Genomic DNA, 21172 nt, shown 5'->3' on the forward strand with positions numbered 1-21172 from the left:
GTAATGCAGCAGGAAATTTCATTTTTGAAATCTGAGATTTGTAAATTAACTGTTAAACAAACTCAGGCTGGGAATGTTGCAATGCCACCTCCACAGAGGCCCCCTAGAAATGGAAGATGGGTTACTTCAGGTTCTGGTAGACTGAGAGTTGTTGATAGAAGACATGTCCCACAGTCTGTGGCTCTCCATAATTCATTTGCAGCACTTTCAGAGCGCAAGAGCAACATGGAGGATGGCTCAGGCACAGTGGGTAAGGAACAATCATCTCCCATGCCTAAAGTATGCAAGGCTGTAGCCAAAGACAAAAAGGATAAGGTGAGGACTGATCAAACGGATCAAATACTGCAGTTTTCTTCGACAAATTCTAGTCCAGGATCTTTTCTACAATGAACTCCTCTTCTCCATGCACCCTGACTGGCGGGGGTGGCAGCAAAAAGCGATCAGGGAAAGTATTCTCGACAAATGGTTTGAAGAGTGAACAATGGAACACCGGATGTATCTTGAGCGAATCTGGGAGTTTGAGTCGAGGCTCATTAATTTGAGCCGAAATCTGATATGGTCCAATGTATTTTTGACCCAGTTTTTGAGAAGGGACTCTCAGCTTAATATTTTTTGTAGACAGCCACACTTTGTCCCCAATATGAAAAACTGGTGCTGGTCTACGGTGTTTGTCCGCAGCTTGTTTGGAGCATCTTTGGGCCTCGTGTAAATTCTCCATGATTTTTCCCCGTACCTCTTGCAGGTTAGTTAACCGTTCGGTTACTGCTGGGAGGGCCGTGATGATTGGCAGATGGGGAATGAAGACTGGATGGAGGCCTGTGTTTGCGTAGAACGGGCTGAAAGAAGTCGAACTGTGTTCCGAGTTATTGTACGCAAATTCTGCAGTGGAGAGATGTTCCATCCAGTCATCTTGTAAATGGGTAATAAAACAGCGTAGATACTGTTCGAGGGTTTGATTAGTTCTTTCAGTTTGACCATTAGATTGTGGATGAAAAGCTGATGACAAATTTACTTTGATTCCAAGGGCAGAACAGAAGTTTTTCCAGAATTTGGACGTAAACTGTATCCCGCGATCAGAGACCACATTGTCTGGAATCCCGCGTAGCCGGAACACTTCACGGATCATGAGTTCTGCTGTCTGTTTTGCAGATGGTATTCCTTTGAAAGGGATGAAGTGTGCCATCTAGGTAAGATGGTCCATGACGACAAGGATAGTGTTCATTCCTTGAGAAGGAGGTAAATTCACCACGAAGTCCATAGAGACTGAGCCCCAAGGGCGAGATGGAACAGGAAGTGGTTGTAATAATCCCAGAGGGGAAGAACGTGGCGTCTTGTAGTGCGCACAGGTCAAACTTTACAATTGAGCCACCAGAAGGAACGAGATAACAGTTCTTGAGGTTTTTTTTATGCCCAAGTGACCGGCCAACTTGGAATCATGAGCCAGTTTAAGGACTTCAAGTCGAGCTATTTCGGGAACATATAGTTGATGATCCGGTTTGATCCAATAACCATCCTTGAAGTGAAGGTTAACCTCACTAGTAGGGTGGCTAAAAAAAGAGTCACTCTGATATCCATCTTTAATTCGTTTCCATAAATCCCCCGAATGGGTGGCCCCCAAGAGGTTTTTTTCAGGTAGGATCGTGGTTTGATTCTTATTTTCTTTGGAGGAGTCAGAGAACATTCTGGACAGCGCATCTGCTTTGCCGTTCTTAGAACCTGGACGATAGGTAATAATAAAGTTAAAACGAGAAAAGAACAGGCTCCATCTGGCCTGTCTGGAGGATAATCTTTTGGCGTTATGCAGAAACTCAAGGTTCTTGTGATCAGTCAAGACGGTTACGGGAATGGTGGCCCCCTCCTAAAGGTGTCTCCATTCCGAGAAAGCTTCCTTGATTGCAAGTAGTTCCTTATTCCCGATGTCATAATTCTTCTCAGCTGGGGACATTTGGCGAGAAAAATAGACACAAGGTTGTGACAAAACTGCCCCCATTGCTGAATCAGATGCATCCACTTCTACCGTAAATGGTAGTTCTGGATCTGGATGGATTAGTATTGTGCGCCTGTGAACAGAGTCTTTAGTTGACTAAATGCGTCTTGTGCCTCGGGAGTCCAGGTAAAGTGTACGGTTTTCTTTGTGAGTTGTGCGATTGGTTTGATGACGCTGGAGAAATTCCAGATGAGTCTCCTGTAAAAATTGGCAAAACCGATGAATCTTTGTATGTCTTTTACATTTCTGGGAGTAGGCCACTCCGTTACAGCTCTAATCTTGCTGGGGTCCATCTCTAGACCCTTCAGAGAAATGATGTATCCCAAAAACTGAACAGTTGTTTTTTCAAATTCGCATTTCTCGAGTTTAATGTAGAGTTGGTGTTCTCGAAGTCTCTGTAGAACCTTGCAGACGTCCATACGATGATTCGAAATGTCCATACCGAGTTCGGAAAGCAGTCTTCCATTCGTCACCCGGACGAATACGGACCAGGTTATATGCTCCTCTGAGATCGAGTTTCCTAAATATTCTGTCAGTGTGCAGTCTTTTGAGAAGTTCAGATATTAAAGGAAGGGGATACCGATTTTTTACAGTGATACTATTAAGTTTCCGGTAGTCTATACAGGGGCGTAAAGAGGAATCTGTAACGGTCACGTCCACACACACACAGGGGGAAGGATAGTGACCACTGCGCTCCACCCTCACCCGTGGCCCTGCCTACTTGCCTCACGAGCCCTGATGACAGGGGACAACTGGAAGACCGTCCCTAACTTAGGATACGTGCAGGGAAGACAGACAAGACAAAATACGGAACATGAACGGACCGGGTCAGAACCAAGAGAGCTACGCAGTACAAAGGGTTAAGCAAAGAATGGTCAGGAGAAGCCGGGGTCAAATACCAGGAGAGTAGAGAAGTACAAGAGGAGTCCTAAGAGAGTAGTCAGGTGGGAGCAGAGGTCACAATACCAGGACGGATGCGCAGTACAGGAGGAGCAGGCAAAAGGATCATCAGGGAACGGAATCAGGTGAGTATTCAGTAGTCCAACAAATAGCCAGGAACCTAGAAATTAGCAGGCAACCTGTGGCTAGCATGCTGCCTGTATTTATAGTGGGGAGTGAGGGTCATGTGATGTGGCCAGCGTCACATGACCGACAGACCAACCAGTTGAGCACCGAGTGATCAGCTCGGCGCTCAAGGCAGAATTAGGAGCAGGGAGCCACCCAGCAGTAAAGCCTCCCTGGGAATGAGGTCAAACACAGATCCTCATTCCCAAAGCTAAGCAACAGTTCTGCGGGCAATGGGGGACCGAGTGACTCCATTTTTGTGGCCAGATTATTCTGTTATGGTTACCTGCACAATTGCTTGTAGAGGTTACTCGAAGAGGGGAAGGAGTCCAATGGCAGCAACACAGGAACAGAGGAGCACGGAAACGGAATGGATGAATGATCCCGATATGCAGGAATGGCGGTGGCTCAATGGACCCGATAAGGTCCACGTGGTAGATGAGTGCCGAAGAAAGAGGGAAAATACAGATAAAACAGAAAGTCAGTCCTGTGTCCCAACACGGACAGTTACTTGCGCTGCTGCTAGTCCCGGGATAGTGTGGTAGGTTTCACACTGGCAAAGTCAAGTCAATAGGTTTTGGAACCGCGCTGCTGGAAACTATGTATTCCGGTCACAGGTGGATGGTACAAGGGTGTCAGCCCCTCTCCTCGACAACCAAAGTATACGGTCCTCCCAGACCTCCTCCTCTACAAGATTTAAGGAGATAGGCAAGATAGTGAAGCACCCTTGAGAATATTATTCTAAAAGGTTTTATTCTACTTACAACAGGTCAGTAGACAAAAGGCATAAAAATACAAAGTGATCGTCACGTTCCTGCCCGACCCGGGTTTCGCTACCTCGCTTCTTCAAGGGCGATGACTGAGCATGCTCACAATCGAACCCTATAAATAGCCCAGCCTATAATGAGACAGCTGGGCTATTTATAGGGCTCGATTGTGAGCATGCTCAGTCATCGCCCTTGAAGAAGCGAGGTAGCGAAACCCGGGTCGGGCAGGAACGTGACGATCACTTTGTATTTTTATGCCTTTTGTCTACTGACCTGTTGTAAGTAGAATAAAACCTTTTAGAATAATATTCTCAAGGGTGCTTCACTATCTTGCCTATCTCCTTAAATCTTGTAGAGGAGGAGGTCTGGGAGGACCGTATCCTTTGGTTGTCGAGGAGAGGGGCTGACACCCTTGTACCATCCACCTGTGACCGGAATACATAGTTTCCAGCAGCGCGGTTCCAAAACCTATTGAAGAACGAGGGAAGGCAAGAGAGTAGTCAGGCAGTCCTGGGTCGGTACACGGGATGGCAGGTACAAGGATTCAGGATGAGGCAGGAGAGTAGTCGATGGAGGCAGAGTTCGGTACACGAGATGGCAGGTAAAAGGATTCAGGATGAGGCAGGAGAGTAGTCGATGGAGGCAGAGTTTGGTACACGAGCAGGTTAGCAGACAAATACTGAGAGGCTGAAGCAAGACTACGGCTGAGATAGCTCAATAATCTGGCAAGGGAGGAAGTGACATGGTCTTCCTTAAATAGGGCGTACACAGATCTGATTGGTCAAACCAAAAGCAGGAAAATTCAGGTCAAGGAGGTGATTCAAAAAAGTAACAGAAACTGTCCAGGAAGCTCTGTGGTCTAGTGAGCAAGGCTACAGCCTAAGACGCTGGAGCCTCCCGGTTCGATCCCTGACACAATGAGGCTTCAAAGGTGAAGGAATCTTTTCACACACTTGGAAATGATATACGGGAGGTTGCATCAACTGTTAAATTCTCTGCAGTTTTGCCTGTGCATAACCTTTAGCATGACAGGAAGATGCGCATTAAGGAATGTAATGTATGGCATGGTGAATGGTGTCTGAACCAAGGGATTGGCTTTGTGTCTCATGCTAGCTCTTGTTGGAATGGAAAAGAACTGTACAAGAAAGATGGTTTGCATCTGTCCTTAGTGAACAGTTCAAAGTGTTTGCTAAGGAGCATTTAAACTAGGAAAGGGGGGCAAAAGAGTGATAATTCAGCAGTCCGACTGTCCCCCGGAACAATGCCAGAAGATGACAGTAGCACATAGGTTAAGAAATGACAAGCTCAGAGTCTTGTCTACAATTGCTCGCAGTTTAGGAAATAGGATCAATGAACTTGAGTCTATAATGGCATCTGAGAATATAGATTTAGTAGCTATTACTGAGCCATGGTTCAATGGGAGTAATAACTGGGATATAACAATACCAGGGTTCTCTCTATATAGGAAATACAGAGAAAGCAAGAAAGGGGGTGGGGTGGCCCTGTATGTGAAAGATAGCATAAAATCTAATTTAGTACAAGTTCTGTACAACATCTGTATTAGTCAGTGTGAAATTTAAGGTAGAAATACACCAATCATTTTCTGTGGTTTGAAAAACACACAATATTTTTCAAAAAACTGTATTTTCCAGATCTGCAAGTTTTAAATTCAAGTTTAATATACCGTATTTTTCGCCCTATAAGCCGCACCTAGGTTTTTGGGGAGGAAAAAAAATATTTTTAACCAAAAGGTGTGCTTTTGGTGGGTTTGGAACTAATGGTGGTCTGTGGATGGCACTATTACTGGGGATCTGTGAAGGACACCGTTATGGGGGGATCTGTGGATGACGCACTGTTATGGGGGGATCTGTGGATGACGCACTGTTATGGGGGATCTGTGGATGACAGACACTGTTATGGGGGGGATCTGTGGATGAAGGACACTGTTATGGGGGATCTGTGGATGACGGACACTGTTATGGGGGGATCTGTGGATGACGGACACTGTTATGGGGGGATCTGTGGATGACGGACACTGTTATGGGGAGGATCTGTGGATGAAGGACACTGTTATGGGGGGATCTGTGGATGACGGACACTGTTATGGGGGGATCTGTGGATGAAAGACACTGTTATGGGGGGATTTGTGGATGACGGACACTGTTATGGGGGGATCTGTGGATGACGGACACTGTTATGGGGGATCTGTGGATGACGGACACTGTTATGGGGGATCTGTGGCTTGCACTGTTACAGGGGGATCTGTGGCTTGCACTGTTACAGGGGGATCTGTGGCTGGCACTGTTACAGGGGGGATCTGTGGATGGCACTGTTAGAGGGGGGATCTGTGGGTGGCACTGTTATGGGGGATCTGTGGGTGGCACTGTTATATATGTGCCATCCACAGACCCCCCACCCCATAACAGTGCCATCCACAGACCCCCCCCAGCCCATAACAGTGCCATCCACAGACCACCCCACCCCTTAACTGTGCCATCCACGGATGTTCCCCATAAAACTGTCATCCACAGATCCCCCCCCCCGCCGCTCCAGTATACAAATATAAAATGTCTTATTCAATTAAAAGTGATTACACATGCCCCCTCACTCCTAATATTACTGTACACCCTAACAGCTTCTGTACAACGCAGGCAGGCAGGCCGGGCGGCCGGCGCGTCACTCACTGACGTCACTTGCCTGTGCCGCCTGCTTCATTCATAAAGTAGGCGGCGCAGGCACGTGACATCAGGGAGTTACGCTGCCGCCCGCCCGCCCGGCCTGCCTGCATTCTACTGAAGCTGTTAGGATGTACGGTAATATTAGGAGTGAGGTGGCATGTGTAATCACTTTTAATTGAATAAGACATTTTATATTTGAATATTGCAGCACTAGAGCGGCGGGGCTATAGTACAGTGACTGCACCACCCCACCGCTATTGCCGGCCCCCAGCTCCTCCTCCCAGTCCCTCCCCGCTCGCTCGTACATCGCAGCCTGCGATGTAAAACTGTCAGCATTCGCCCCATAAGCTGCAGGGACATTTTCCCCCCATTTTGGGGGGAGAAAAAGTGCGTCTTATGGGGCGAAAAATACGGTATACAGCTTTCATATTCTGTTACCAAAAACAGACTTTTTTGGCAATCTACAACATCTTGATTAGTCAGTGTGCAATTTAAGGTAGAAATACGCCCATCATTTTCTGGGGTTTGAAAAAACACACTTTTTTTACAAAAAACACTATTTTCAAGCCTTGCAGCATCAGCACGTGTGAAATTACAGGCTTATATACTGCTGCCAAATTCAGTTGTTAAACACTCGTTTGGGCACAAAAAATGTAGTTGGCAGCCTTTGATGCAGATGTCATTGTGAGATACACCCTTAATACATTTGGGTTACATTCAGAGATTTTAAATACCGCCATTTGGTGCACCAATATTGAATTCAGGCCTACATTGGTTCAGGCCCTGTGAGATACCCCCTCTACATACAGGGATTTGAAATACAGCCATTTTGAAATTCAGCCAATTTGTGCAAAGGAATATTTACTTCAGGCCTACACTGGTTCAGGCCCTCTGAGATACTACCTCTACATACAGGGGTTTGATTCAGGCATTTGAAATACAGCAATTTGGTATACAGCCATTTTGTGCAAAGATATATTTACTTCAGGCCTACACTGATTCAGACCGTGTGAGATACCCCCCTACATACAGGGGTTTGAATCAGGGATTTGAAATACAGCCAGAATAGAATAGAATATGACATATTTTCAGTTGTTTCACACTTATTTGTTATGTATATAATTCCACATGTGTTAATTCATAGTTTTGATGCCTTCATAGTCATGAAAATAAAGAAAACTCTTTGAATGAGAAGGTGTGTCCAAACTTTTGGTCTGTACTGTATATATTTACTTCAGGCCTACACTGGTTCAGGCCCTGTGAGAAACTCCCTCTACATACAGGGGTTTAAACCAGGGATTTGAAATACAGCCATTTGAAATACAGCCATTTTGTGCAAAGATATATTTACTTCAGGCCTACACTGGTTCAGATAGTGTGAGATACCCCATCCACATACAAGGGTTTGAATCAGGGATTTGAAATGCAGCCATTTGAAATACAGCCATTTTGGGCAAAGATATATTTACTTCAGGCCTACACTGGTTCAGGCCCTGTGAGATACTCCCTCTACATACAGGGGTTTGAATCAGGGATTTGAAATACAGCCATTTGAAATACAGCCATTTGAAATACAGCCATTTTGTGCAAAGATATATTTACTTCAGGCCTACACTGGTTCAGACTGTGTGAGATACCCCCTCTACATACAGGGGTTTGAATCAGGGATTTGAAATACAGCCATTTGAAATATAGCCATTTTGTGCAAAGATATATTTACTTCAGGCCTACACTGGTTCAGGCCCTGTGAGATACTCCCTCTACATACAGGGGTTTGAATCAGGGATTTGAAATACAGCCATTTGAAATGCAGCCATTTTGTGCAAATACAGTACAGACCAAAAGTTTGGACACACCTTCTCATTCAAAGAGTTTTCTTTATTTTCATGACTATGAAAATTGTAGATTCACTCTGAAGGCATCAAAACTATGAATTAACACATGTGGAATTATATACATAACAAATAAGTGTGAAACAACTGAAAATATGTCATATTCTAGGTTCTTCAAAGTAGCCACCTTTTGCTTTGATTACTGCTTTGCACACTCTTGGCATTCTCTTGATGAGCTTCAAGAGGTAGTCCCCTGAAATGGTTTTCACTTCACAGGTGTGCCCTGTCAGGTTTAATAAGTGGGATTTCTTGCCTTATATATGGGGTTGGGACCATCAGTTGCGTTGAGGAGAAGTCAGGTGGATACACAGCTGATAGTCCTACTGAATAGACTGTTAGAATTTGTATTATGGCAAGAAAAAAGCAGTTAAGTAAAAAAAAACGAGTGGCCATCATTACTTTAAGAAATGAAGGTCAGTCAGTCAGCCGAAAAATTGGGAAAACTTTGAAAGTAAGGGCTATTTGACCATGAAGGAGAGTGATGGGGTGCTGCGCCAGATGACCTGGCCTCCACAGTCACCGGACCTGAACCCAATCGAGATGGTTTGGGGTGAGCTGGACCGCAGAGTGAAGGCAAAAGGGCCAACAAGTGCTAAGCATCTCTGGGAACTCCTTCAAGACTGTTGGAAGACCATTTCAGGGGACTACCTCTTGAAGCTCATCAAGAGAATGCCAAGAGTGTGCAAAGCAGTAATCAAAGCAAAAGGTGGCTACTTTGAAGAACCTAGAATATGACATATTTTCAGTTGTTTCATACTTGTTTGTTATGTATATAATTCCACATGTGTTAATTCATAGTTTTGATGCCTTCATAGTCATGAAAATAAAGAAAACTCTTTGAATGAGAAGGTGTGTCCAAACTTTTGGTCTGTACTGTATATATTTACTTCAGGCCTACACTGGTTTAGGCCCTGTAAGAAACTCCCTCTACATACAGGGGTTTAAACCAGGGATTTGAAATAAAGCCATTTGAAATACAGCCATTTTGTGCAAAGATATATTTACTTCAGGCCTACACTGGTTCAGATAGTGTGAGATACCACATCCACGTACAAGGGTTTGAATCAGGGATTTGAAATGCAGCCATTTGAAATACAGCCATTTTGGGCAAAGAAATATTTACTTCAGGCCTACACTGGTTCAGGCCCTGTGAGATACTCCCTCTACATACAGGGGTTTGATTCAGGGATTTGAAATAAAGCCATTTTGGGCAAAGAAATATTAAATTTAGGCCTACACTGGTTCAGACCGTGTGAGATACACTCTTTACATACTGTCGTTCCATTCTACTATTAATTTAACACCCATTTAGGGCAAGATCCTAAATTTGAAAAATATGAGGAGAGCGTCAAATAAGGGACATGGCCCAGGTCGTGGTGCTGCTGGTGGAGCTCCTGTTGCAGGGAGAGGACGTGGTCGATCTGTGCCAGCTACACGCACAAGTGAAACACCTTCCTCAGGTGCGAGTAGGCGACAAAACCTGCAGCGGTATTTGGTCGGGTCTAATGCTGCTCTACGAATGGTGAGGCCAGAACAAGTACAGGCGATAGTAGATTGGGTTGCTGACAGTGGATCCAGTTCCTTCACATTGTCTCCCACCCAGTCTCCTGCTGAAAGACCACAGTTGGCACCTGCAGCCCATGTCCATCAGTCTTTAACCTCACCCTCTTGCAAATCAGCCAAACAGTCTGAGCCCCAAGTCATGCAGAAGTCTCTTCTGCTTTTTGATGACTCTGTTAGCAGGGTTTCCCAGGGCCACCCACCTAGCCCTGCCCCAGAAGTGGAAGAGATTGAGTGCACCGATGCCCAACCACGTATTTTTCAAGATGAGTACATGGGAGGACCATCGCAGCACGTTTTGGATGATGCCGAAACACAGGTGCCAACTGCTGGGGCTTTCAAAAGTGTGCAGACCGACAAGGAAGATGATGTGGAGGACGATGAGGTCCTCGACCCCACATGGAATCAAGGTCATGCGAGTGATCTATGTAGTTCCGAGGAAAAGGCGGTGGTCTCACAGAGCCACCAGCACAGCAGAAGAGGAAGCAGGGTGCAAAAGCGGAGCGGCCGTCCTCTAGACAGTATGCTTCCTACTGCCCACCGCAGCAAGGGACCGAGCACACCAAAGCCAGGTCCAAGGAGTTCCCTGGCGTGGCAGTTCTTCAGACAATGTGCTGACGACAAGACACGAGTGGTTTGCACGCTTTGCAATCAGAGCCTGAAGCGAGGCATAAACGTTCTCAACCTGAGCACAACCTGCATGACCAGGCATTTAAGTGCAAAGCACGAGCTGCAGTGGAGTAGACACCTCAAAAACTAAGAAAGGTCTCTGGCTCCTCCTGCTTCCTCTTCTGCTGCAGTCGCGGCCTCCTCATCCACCTTTGGAGTGACAGTGCCACCTGGCACCCCACAAACAGAGGATCTGCCAGCAACACCAACACCTGGGTCACCAAGCATCTCTACAATGTCCCACGGAAGCGTTCAGCTCTCCATATCCCAAATGCTGGAGAGGAAGAGGAAGTACCCCCCTACCCACCCGCGATCCCTAGCCCTGAATGCCAGCATTTCTAAATTACTTGCCTTTGAAATGCTGTCATTCCGTCTGGTGAAGACGGATAGTTTTAAAGGCCTTATGGCGGTGGCTGCCCAGCCGCCACTACTTTTCAAGGCGAGCCATCCCTTCCCTTCATAACCAAGTAGGGGACAAAATCAGGTGTGCACCGCGCAACTCAATCTGTGGCAAAGTGCACCTGACTACGGATACGTAGACCAGTAAGCACGGTCAGGGCCGTTATATCTCCATAACAGCACACTGAGTAAATGCAGTGGCGGCTGGGCCTGAGGCGGATAGAAGTTTGGCGCATGTCCTTCCACCACCGAGGATTGCAGGGAGCTTCAGTTTGCCTCCTGTTGCTTCCTCCTCCTACTCTGCTTCTTAATCCTCTACCAGCTCCTCATTCGGTCAGCGTGAACACCTTCACCGCCAACTTCAGCACAGCCAGGGGTAAACGACAGCAGGCAGTTTTAAAACGTATCTGTTTGGGGGACAAACCCCACACCGCGCAGGAGCTGTGGACGGGCCTTGAACAACAGACCGATGAGTGTTTGTGCCAGTCAGCCTCAAGCCCGGCCTGGTGGTGTGCGATAATGGGCAAAATCTCGTAGAAGCTCTGGGACTAGCCGGTTTGACACACATCCCTTGCCTGGCGCATGTGCTGAATTTGGTGGTGCAGAGATTCCTTAAAAATTACCCCGACATGTCAGAGTTGCTGCATAAAGTGCGGACCGTCTGTGTGCGCTTTTGGCGTTCTCACCCTGCTGCTGCTCGCCTGTCAGCGCTGCAGCGTAACTTCGTAACTTCGGCCTTCCCGCTCACCGCCTCATATGCGACGTGCCCACAAGGTGGCCAGACTATGCGAGCAGCAGCAGTAGGAGGAGGAGGAAGAGGGATCATTTCGTAGGGTTTCCGGACAGTCATTCCCAAGTGGCTCCGAGGGTGGGTTCATGAACCCACAAACCCAAGGTACACAATTGTCCAGCCAGGGCAATGTTCTGGAGGATGAGGAGGTGGAGGATGTGGAGGAGGAGATAGGGGATGAGGAACCATGTTCACAGCAGGGTGGCACCCAGACCAGCTCATGGCCATCGCTGGTGCATGGATGGGGGGATACAGAGGACACAGACGATACACCTCCCACAGAGGACAGCTTTTCGTTGCCTCTGGGCAGCCTGGCACACATGAGCGATTACTTTCTGCAGTGTCTCCGGAACGACCCTGAGTTGCCCACATTCTAACTTGTGCTGATCACTGGGTGGCCACGCTGCTGGATCCCCATTACAAGGACAACGTACCGTTCTTAATTCCGTCACTGGAGCGTGATCGTAAGATGCGCGAGTACAAGCACACGCTGGAAGACGCGCTGCTGGTGGCATTCCCACCTGACAGCGTGGGCACAGTGGAAGCACAAGGCGAAGGCAGAGGAGGAGGAGGAAGAGGTCGCCAACGCAGCTGGGGCACCACCAGCACCTCAGAAGGCTGGGTTAGCATGGCCGAAATGTGGAAAAACTTTGTCAGCACGCCACAACAACCAGCACCCCCAGCTGATATGGAACATCTTAGCAGGAGGCAGCATTTCACCAACATGGTGAAGCAGTATGTGTGCACATGCCTACACGTACTGAATGACGGGTCTGCCTCCTTTTTCAACTTCTGGGTCTCCAAATTGGGCACATGGCCTGAGCTTGCCCTTTACGCCTTGGAGGTGCTGGCCTGCAGCCAGTGTATTATCTGAACGTGTGTTTAGCATGGCAGGGAGCGTCATCACAGACAAGCGCAGCCGCCTGTCCGCAGCCAATGTGGACAAGCTCACGTTCATTAAAATGAACCAGGCATGGATCCCTCAGGACTTGTCCGTACCTTGTGCAGAATAGACATGTATACCCGGCACTAAGCAACCATTGTTAGGCCCCCTTCACACAGGCGTTGCGGGAAAATGTGCAGGTGCGTTGGGGGAACACCCGCGATTTTTACGCGCGAGTGCAAAACATTGTAATGCGTTTTGCACTCGCGTGAGAAAAATCGTGCGTGTTTGGTACCCAAACCCGAACTTCTTCACAGAAGTTCGGGCTTGGGATCGGTGTTCTGTAAATAGTATTATTTTCCCTTATAACATTGTTATAAGGGAAAATAATAGCATTCTGAATACAGAATGCATAGTAAAACATCGCTGGAGGGGTTAAAAAATAAATTAAAAAAAATTAAAAAAAATTTAACTCACCTTAATTCACTTGTTTGCAGCCCGGCATCTCCTTCTGGCTTCATCTGATCTCTGTGCAGCAACAGGACCTGTGGTGACGTCATTCCAGTCATCACATGGTACGTCACATGATCTTTTACCATGGTGATTCACCATGGTAAAAGATCATGTGACGTACCATGTGATGACCGGAGTGACGTCATCAAAGGTCCTTGAACTATAATTAATGCTCACCACAGGTCCTATTCAGTAAAGGGGACAGAAGGAGATGCCGACATCGCGATCAAGTGGATTAAGGTGAGTTAAATTATTATTATTTTTTTTTAACCCCTCCAGCGCTGTTTTACTTTGCATTCTGTATTCAGAATGCTTTTATTTTCCCTTATAACCATGTTATAAGGGAAAATAATAATGATCGGGTCTCCATACCAATATTCTCCTAGCAACCATGCGTGAAAATCGCACCGCATCCGCACTTGCTTGCGGATGCTTGCGATTTTCACGCAACCCCATTCACTTCTATGGGGCCTGCGTTGCGTGAAAAACGCAGAATATAGAGCATGCTGCGATTTTCACGCAACGCATAAGTGATGCATGAAAATCACAGCTCATGTGAACAGCCCCATAGAAATGAATGGGTCGGTATTCAGTGCGGGTACAATGCGTTCACCTCACGCATCGCATCCGCGCGGAATACTCGCCTGTGTGAAAGGGGCCTTATACTGCAGCGCAATTGCTCATGTTTGTATTTGGGATATTTCACACTCTTTTGGAGTCTACCTTAATTTTACAAAATTAAATTAAAATCAAAAACCTGTGTTGGCTATCTCGCCCTCCTCCACTGCCGCTTTCACCTCCACCGCCTCCTCAAACTCCTACTCCATATGGAACTCCACCTCATAAATCCATATTTTCTTTTTTGTACGTTTTTTATTTTATATCCTTTCACTACTTTGTCATTAACATTTTCTGGTGAAATTCACCAATTTTTGGGTGTATAGTACCACTGCTATACCTAGTAGACCAGTAAAAAAAAAAATTAAAAATGGTCAGTTACATTTTATGGTGAAATAACAAATTTTTGGGTGTATAGTACCACTGCTATACATAGTAGACAGGTTAAACAAAAAAAATAAAAAAAATTGCCATTTACTTTTTCGGGTGAAATTAACAAATTTTTGGGTGTATAGTACCACTGCTATACCTAGTAGACCGGTTAAAAAATAAATAAATTGTCATTTACATTTTGGGGTGAAATTCACCAATTTTGGTGTGTATAGTACCACTGCTATACCTAGTGGAACGGTAAAAATAAAATAAAAAAATTGTCAGTTACACTTTCTGGCGAAATAAACAAATTTTTGGGTGTATAGTACCACTGCTATACCTAGTAGACAGGTTAAAAAAATATATAATTGTCAGTTATATATTCTGGTGAAATTAACAAATTTTTGGGTGTAATATACCCCTCCTCTACCTAGTTGACAGCTTAATAAATTTCAATAATTTTTCTGTTACATTCTTTGGTTGACAAACGTGAATAAACACCTGCTATGCATAGGTGACAGGGAATAAAATTTAATAAATTATTCAGTAATTAATGCGCACCACATCCTTACATTCAATGCTTAAACTTTGAAAAGTTGTCACACTTTTATGCTTTAATAATTTCTCCCATATTTCAACTCAAATTTTAAATTTGAAAAAATGAATCCTCCCTTGGATGTGGTCTCTCTTTCTCACGCTCCCTCTCTGGCCTGGAACCCTGATTCCCCGCCACCCGTGATCACCATGGTAGGCGCATAAAAGAACATCGAAAGTTGATAGAGTAGATATCAAATTGGATCCTGAACATCACGGGGACGTGCGACATGGTGGGGCAGTAAGTGTGCACACGCCTACACGAACTGACTGACAGGGGTCAGCCCCTGCAACTTCTGGATCTCAAAATTGGGCACATAGCCTGAGCTTGCCCTTTACGCCTTGGAGGTGCTGGCCTGCCCTGCAGCCAGTGTATTGTCTGAACGTGTGTTTAGTAGTGTTGATCACGAATATTCGAATTTCGAATTTTTATCGCGAATATAGGTAGTTCGAAAATTCGCGAAAATTTCGAATATAGTTATATATATTCGAAATTTCGAATATTCAAATTTTTTCAGATTTTTTTTTTTTTATCAGTACACATGATCCCTCACTGCTTCTAGCTTGTGGGCCAATAAGAAGGCTGCAATATACTTGACTTTAGGAGTAGTAGTGTTTGCGAATTTTGCTCTATATTCGTTTTTTTGAATATTCGCTATATTGCTATATATTCTTATTTTAGAATATTACGAATATTCAAAAAAAACAAAGTTATAGCCATATAGAGAATATTCTAAAAAAATCGAATAGAGCAATTTAGCTAATATAGTGATATAATCTTCTTTGTCTAATAGTTGTAAGTTGAAAAATTCGCAATAAAAAATTTGAATCCGAAAATTCGAATTCCGAAAATTCGCATATTGCACAATCATTACCTTTCCGATTTTTTTAGTAAATAAAAATCACGAATTTTCGAATTTGCGAATTTTCAACGAATATTCTACAAAATATTTGCGAAATATCGAGAATTCGAATATGACCCCTACCGCTCATCACTAGTGTTTAGCACGACTGGAGGGTTATATTTCCCAATGTTTTGAGGTGTACCCTACCGTATTTTTCGTCCTATAAGACGCACCGGCCCGGTTTTTGAGGAGGAAAATAAGAAAAAAATAATTTGAACCAAAAGGTGTGCTTTTGGTTGGTTTTGAACTAATGGTGGTCTGTGGATGACACTATTATGGGGGATCTGTTGAGGACACTGTTATGGGGGATCTGTGGGTGACACTGTTATGGGGGATATATTTGGGCGACACTGTTATGGGGGATCTGTGGGTGACACTGTTATGGGGCATCTGTGGGTGACACTGTTATGGGGGATCTGTGGTTTACACTGTTATGGGGGATCTGTGGGTGACACTGTTATGGGGGATCTGTGGGTGACACTGTTATGGGGGATCTGTGGGTGACACTGTTATGGGGGATCTGTGGGTGGCACTGTTATGGGGGATCTGTGGATGGCTCTTATTGGGGTCTCTGTATGGCACTGTTATGGGGATCTGTGAATGACACTGTTATGGGGGGGATCTGTGGATGACACATATATAGCATCTTATGCTATGTGTCATCCACAGATCCCCCCCATAATAGTGTCCATGCAGTGTGAATGACCCCCAATACAGGGGATGGGGGTCACATCTGTTTTTATAATGACAGCGTGGCCCGTGCAGTGACTGTATTCTACTACACGGGCCCACTGTATATAATCTTATCTATAATTCTAGGCATTGTTAATATATAAAAGTTCAGGGTTCATTCATAAAGTGGGCGGCGCAGGCGCGTGACCTAGTGACTCACGCTGCCAGCGCCCGTCCTCCCAGCCTGCCTCCTCCCTCCTCTCTGCTACGAGCGCTTGGAAGTATACAGGCGCTGATTAAGTGCGTCTTATAGGGCGAAAAATACGGTAATTTTAAAAAATGTAAAATTTTAAACCAAAAAGCAGTGTAGGCTACCTCCTCCTCCTCCACCGCCACTTCCACCTACATCGCCACATCCACCGCCTCCTCAACCTCCTACTCCATATGGACCTGTTCCTCCTAGATAAAGATTATTATTTTATATTTTAACGTATTTTATGTTATTTTAAGTCATTTCCCTATCCACATTTGTTTGCAGAGCACTTGCCATGCTCTTAACCACATTTTGAAACAATTTGCAGCCCTCTAGCCCTTTCCATGAAATTTTTGCAGCCATTTTAGTGCTCTAAAGTTCGGGTCCTTATTGACTTCAATTGGGTTCGGGTTCGGGGTCAAGTTCGGGTCCTGAACTCGAACTTTTTTCTGAAGTTCGGCCGAACCCGTCGAACCCGAACATCCAGGTGTCCACTCAACTCTATTCAGGACCTATAACTTTTTTTGGGGTTAATGGAGCTGTGTGAGGGCTTGTTTATTTGCAGTACAACTTGTATTTTTTTCCCCACAAGTGGACTACCTGCGATCATCTAATCAACGACATGCAGGATGCCTATCATTTTACAGTGAAAGCCTATTATACCCTGCCTCTTGTAGATGTAGATGAGACAGCCTCCCTTTTTAACCCCCCCATTTCCCCCCCACGACAAGTGAAGCAACTTAGAAGCTGTGGTTGCTATTGACCATGGCATGTGCAGGGGATAAATGGCCAAGATTGGAGGTTCCTCTGATCCCAGCTGTTAGAACAGCACCCGCTCTAGCCAGCACATGACACCCATGAAAAATTTAGACTAGGAGCAAGAAATAATCTCTGTTCCTCTTGGCTTTTCCTTTTGCTGAATTCACGTTTCTTTTGTACTTACATTGTAGCTTTTTTTGCAATAAGAACAAATACCACAACAAAATAACAGCAACTCATAGGATCTTACACTGGTTATGAGGGGAAGGAACGTGTTACTGAATTATAGCAAAATGTTATTTTCCACAAGAGTAGGTCACAGAACTGCATATATTATCACTTTGGATCTGAATAAGCCGTATTTGTAAATGTATAATTACAGCAACCCGGAACACCATAATACATTTTAGTGAAGTATGTCTACCACTGTTTCCCTACCACCCTTAAGTAAAAGTTTTCACAATTACTGAAGGTAGGAGGTGTCAGTGTTATGTGATGGTATTAAGTGAAAGTTCTGTGATATCCACATGGCACAATGACTGCTTTGCGGGTGATGTCAGTGCAATCGGGTGTAGATCCACTGTATCACTTAAACAGATTTGGCTCGGGTCCAAAGGTGTTATCTAAGTGGCCCCCCGGTATTCACCCTTCAGCCCTTATACAGGCATCAGCTGACCCAAGGGGGTAAAGAACCAATGGTGCATAGCACCAAGGGTTTAAGTAAAACTGTAGTCAGGGCTGGCAGAGTAAATGCAATCCGATAAACAGTCTGAGGTCAGGGTAGGCAGCTTAGAGTCAGTACGGAGATCAGGCAGAAGTCAGATCAGGCAGTGATGGGTCTAATCTGGACAATAATTAGAAGTTGATACATGGGCAGATAAAATTAGAACATCAAACCTTTGCAGGAAACTAGCAGACTAGAACCTATTGCTCAGGCATCCTCCCATAGGGAAAGAGCCATAAGTACCCCAAGGTGAAGATTAGGGTGAACACATGCTGGCCCTTTGAGAATGTGCATGAGAGCACTTCGGGCAGAGGGGAATATGCCTAGCCGTCATTTTGCGCATGGGTAAAGGTGTTGTGATTTGGTGACTATATCACCAGATACTCAATGGCTCTAGCCACATGTTTAACTTCTCTTTTATGGGACTTATTCAAATTTTAAACCAAAAAAAGCCAAAGGGGGACATTTATCAAGACCAGCATTCTCGTTGCTTGTCTTGATGTTCCCTGTGCAGCAAGAGGATGCACTTAATTTATGCTGAGGCGCAGGTCTCATCATAGATTTGTCACTTCTCTCCAGCAGACCAGGAGCCACACTGTAATCTATGGTAGACTCCTAGCTGTTGCAGATTTCTGTCCTTATTCACAGATATCTTGAAATGCGGAGCATGTCGGACAAACGAACATTGCAACAAACACTTATCGCAGTGACGTTTAAAAAGTTGCAAACAAGGGATTCCAACTTTTTTACTCCAGAGAACTGGTGTGGGGGGGGGGGGAATGATAGATTTCCTCCGCCCGCCAATTCTATATACCCCACTTAGGAGTCATGCCTATATTACACCTCTATAAAACATAGGGAACATTTATTAGGACCGGCATTTTAGGCGCCGCTCTTAATAAGCCCTATAGCTGGCAGTGGATTGCTGAAGTTATGTAGAGGCGTCAGTCTCTAAATAACTTCGACACATCCAGCGCCGATTCTAAATGTAAGACAGCTTCTTTGCTGTTTTACATTTAGATCATTTTCTACACCTAAGCCAGCCATAGAAAATGATGAATGAGATGCCCCCTTCCCCGCCCACTTTTTTTAGACCTGGCGTGAGCGGGGAAGAAGTTGCAGATTCTGCCACACCACGGCATGCGACAGAATCTGCGGCAGATAAAAGCCATGAAAGTGGCTTAGATCTGGTTATAAATTACCCACTTAGAGTTAAGAGCTACAATACTGCACCCACGTCAAGACATACAAACAAAAGTTGGTATGCTCAGTCAGAAGCAATATTGTACACCCTGTGAAGCCTTCCCAGGCTTTTTATTCAGTTCTCTAGAAATGCTTTACAGATGGCACCTACACATGGTATATCCATTAGGGATATTAGAGAAAGCTACAAAACATAGTGCTATGTGCACACTGATTTATCATTTTATTTAGCTTTGATATTTGTAATGATTTTCATTGCTGCTAAAACGTCCTCTACTAATTGGCATCACCAAGGAAACTAAGGATGAATCAGCCTGCCAAGACAGATGAAACAAAAGTTCAAACCATTTGGTAAAACTGGCTGATAAAAAAAAATATTATGGTATAATATTATGGTGTACTACATCATTTAATAAATGCAGAACGGTCATTGTGAAGATGAGGATGATGATTAGGAATGAGCAAACTTCCTATTTTGAAGTTAGAGTTCGTGTTCGGGTTGTGGTATATGCTGATTTGCGTTATGGATTCCGTTACCATGGACCATAACGCAATTCCATGACGTAATGCAAACCGGAAAGCCTTTAGAGGCATTCCATTATTCATTCCGTCATAATAAAGTCTATGGCCAGCATAATGGATCCGTCTGGTTTTCGTTATGCTGGAGTCCTCTCCTGCATAACGGAAACCGGACAGATCCATTATGCTGGCCATAGACTTCTATTATGACGGAATGAATAACGGAATGCCTCTAAAGGCATTCTGTTATACATTCCGTCATGGAATTGCGTTATGGTCCGTGGTAATGGTTATGGTCCGTGGAATCCATAACGCAATTCAGCATATACCACAACCCGAACACGAACTTCAAAATATGAAGTTCGCTCATCCCTAATGATGATGAATAATTACTTACTTGGTTTAAAGGTGGTATCTCATCCAAACAGACCCTCTAATCTGTTAGCCGCTACAGAGGTTGACTGGTAATGTCTCCTTATGTTGTGGCGCTGGCACTTCTCTAGAACAGCTAATTACAGGGGGTTTCGGCAGATATGAACACTGATGGAGAGAGCTGCTTCACAAAAGAGCGTGGTCATGAGCACAAGCCAGAAATAAAAGTGATGTAGTAAAATTCTGTATACCAGGAACAAATATTTTCCAGATGCCTCGACAACAGCACCAGCAGGTGGATATCCTTTCCTCCGCTAGGGACAGGAAACAACATGGAGAACAGAAATTGAAGCCCCCTAACCTTTACCTTCACCATTTGTTTCCTTTACCTCTTGGATGCGTGGAGAACTTTTCTGCTGGTGCCAATTTGACTGGCATTTTTTATTTTTTTTTGCTTTATTTACCCTGCTCAGACTGTTTTCTTGCTTCTCCAGGTGTGTTTCAGAGTGCTGTTGCAGAAAACATAGGTTCCAAAATGGCAGTACACTATTCTTCCCTGTTTTCAGGGACAAACCTTTGCTATGGGGGCAACCCTAGGCTCGGCAGCACTCGCGGCGGCCAAGGAAGGCCAGAGGATCAGGGTGCGTGAAGAAGCTATGGCAGACAGAACTCTGTTCTGGCATCACTTTCAGTGCACCTTGGCTATGAATAGCAACATCACTGGAGCTTCTGGAGGCGTGGCAGTGTGAGAGGTTAGTTTCCATCGATATTTGGTGGGTATCGCTATGCATCCCGCTGCTGTGTGGACATATTGCTACTATACTATGTCAGCTGGGTAGCGCTTCAATGATGTCTGCTACTGGTGACTAGAGTTGAGCGAACACCTGGATGTTCAGGTTTGAGAAGTTCGGCCGAACTTCCCGGAAATGTTCGGGTTCGGGATCCGAACCCGAACCGAACTTCGTCCCGAACCCGAAC

Source organism: Bufo bufo, chromosome 11 (assembly GCF_905171765.1).
Source record: "Bufo bufo chromosome 11, aBufBuf1.1, whole genome shotgun sequence".
In the NCBI taxonomy this organism is placed as follows: Eukaryota; Metazoa; Chordata; class Amphibia; order Anura; family Bufonidae; genus Bufo; species Bufo bufo.